The sequence below is a fragment of the Penaeus chinensis genome, chromosome 31, assembly GCF_019202785.1.
Source record: "Penaeus chinensis breed Huanghai No. 1 chromosome 31, ASM1920278v2, whole genome shotgun sequence".
In the NCBI taxonomy this organism is placed as follows: Eukaryota; Metazoa; Arthropoda; class Malacostraca; order Decapoda; family Penaeidae; genus Penaeus; species Penaeus chinensis.
In genome coordinates this window covers 33,742,616-33,745,115 of record NC_061849.1, presented here as the reverse complement: position 1 = coordinate 33,745,115, position 2,500 = coordinate 33,742,616, and the positions used below count along the sequence as shown (strand labels likewise).

Here is a 2,500-nt window from a genome sequence, read left to right as displayed (position 1 = left end):
ACATGACAATGGAATCTACTTTTTACATGCAATATCAAGCTCTTGCAATACATAAGTAAAACATTGGTTTTAGCAAAATGAAAAATCCCATTTTAACCCTAATATGTAAAAAAATAACTGAGATGCATTGGTCACTGCATTGGGGGTTATTATCAAGGTTGCCTGCAGGCGAATACTTTGCCCCTGCCTTTGATGCCAACCAAGTCAATTTATTTTTCTCAATAAAAGTATTCAAAACCAGGTTTAGGTCAAATGTGGAAGGCTGTAGCTTAAGAGCTCAGTGAAGAGCCAGAAAACTTATGCAAATACAGCACACAGAATATAGAGCAGCATCCATTATTATGACATCTATAACTACCACCTAGCATTCTGACCCAGAATCATGCCTATACGCATGCCACCTGTTGCATTTGTCATGACCTAGTTTCTTCACTTCTAACATTAATTTTTATCTTGGCAGATTATTCCATGTATTAATAAGTGTTTTTTTCTTTGATAATCATAGTGCCATTACTTTTTGTGAAAATGTATGCTAAAGTATTAGGTGTTGCATAACTTTCTTATTATCACCTTGCAAAGGTAATACTATAGATGAACAAGTGTCATTTTGTCCATTACAGGCAAATATTACCTTGTCCTACATGGCTGCAGGAAGCTGAAACTATACAAAATTACCTTATACATTAACATTATAACTTTCTTAAGTTTTTATTTTTGCTGTCTTCAACAATCTATCATGAATGCTGAAGTTACAATCAGTTCAGAAAATCACAACTGAATATTCATAAGTTGAAAAAGATTCTCTTTGAATTACCCGTTAATTCTGGTTATTTTAGGTTTTTACCTTTCATGTACGGCTTCATTTACATTCACTTGGGGTTCTCCTGCAATCTTTATCCATCCAAAACAAAGTCATTAGTATTACTGAATCAAGTGTCTTTTTTTTTAATCAAATCAAATATAGGAATAAAAAAAAAAATTGACAATGCATCTAAATCAAACCTAATACAGAAATAAAGGAAAAATAAGTAATTTTTCTGAATACCTTCACATAACCGATCGCAAAGGATTTGGTTTCGATGGATTCCCCTCACACTCTGCTATCCAAAAATATGGAAATTAGGCTTCAGAACCAACCCTAGTACCCACAATCTTGGGCCCGACAGTAAGGAGAGGCCTTAAATAGTACTAGGTTAATTACAGGGTAAATTACAAATAATATACAGAAAATAGGTCAATATATAATCAACCCCCAATGGAATTTGCTGCTACCCAACCCCCACCCTGGACAACAGAGAATCAACCACGTATGTATAGCAGGACAGACCATCGGACCGACTCAGCAACAGGCGCTCCTGCATGTCGGTCATGCGTTCTACCCTGCCACAAACACATGGAGGATTCTTTGTTGTAGTACCCTGAAGGGGGATCACCAGTGGGACAGCCCTTTGCATTAGACACTATAGTATCTAATACAGGGGGCTGTGTCTGATTTTGTGTAAATCATTCATATTTTACCCCTCAATTTCCCTCTATCTTTCATGCCCTCCCTTGCTACTGGGGCCAATATTGTCACGAATGGGTCTGCAGCATAATTTCGACATGTTTGGGTCGTGGACAGCGAGTGGAATCCATCCCTACCAAAATCGCCACGATCGGTTATGCGGAGGTTTTCCGAAAAAATTACCATAAATCACGTCACCGTTAATACAACATAACACCCCCACACACACACCAATGCAATACAAGTATTTAAACCGGAGAATTTGGCCCGTGTTATAACTGTCCTTGTTTCACGTCACCTGTCATGTCACTATCAAAACACGAGATAAAAATTCTCCTGAACTTCCTACACGATTGGACTATTCTCTCCTAGTGGTTATGCGAGTCTATTGTCCACACGACCATCTGATTATACAAATCACCATTTCTACGTAACTGACGACCTCATTTCCCTTAAAAAATACATATTTCGTGAAGGAGAGAAAGAGAGAGAGAGAGAGAGACCCACCTGCTTGCCTAAGAAAACGTCCCTTCAACAACCTTCCCTCTCATCTCATCCATTCTCCCCTCCTCTCCACTTACTCCTTACTCCTCACCTTAATCTCTAATCCCTGAAGACCATCCAATGCCCTATCTCACCCCCAACACGACAAAGGAAGTTGGTAAAAGAAAAAAGGGGGAAAAGTAAAGGCGAGTCCTCTGCCACGTAAAGACCGAAAGGGCGGAGCGGACGTCGGACACTGAGGCGTTCGCGGAAGGTGCATGCGCGGATTCGACTTTTCAATCCGATGGGGCCGTTCGCGTAACTGCGGGAGGTGATCTATTCGTTTTTGTTTTTTTTTGTGTTTTTTCTTTTTAGGTGTATTTTTTGTTTGTTTGTTATGTTTGTGGGTATGTGTATTTTTGTTTGTTTGTTATGTTTGTGGGTATGTTTTTCTGTGTTTTTTGTTTGTTTGTGTGTGTGTGTGTTTTCTCTCTGTTTCGGTTTGTCTGTCTA

General features: G+C 39.0%; 1 protein-coding gene across 4 annotated transcripts in view; it reads right to left on the bottom strand.

The window, feature by feature from the left end:
- Window positions 1-2,235, bottom strand: part of LOC125042266 (AP-1 complex subunit sigma-2-like) — a 31,418-nt gene extending 29,183 nt beyond the window's left edge. For all 4 annotated transcript variants that reach the window (XM_047637820.1, XM_047637818.1, XM_047637819.1 and 1 more), the window contains exon 1: window positions 2,100-2,235. The gene's annotated coding sequence lies outside the window, so the exon portion shown is untranslated. The remainder of the gene's footprint in view (window positions 1-2,099) is intronic.
- Window positions 2,236-2,500: the final 265 nt, after the last annotated feature.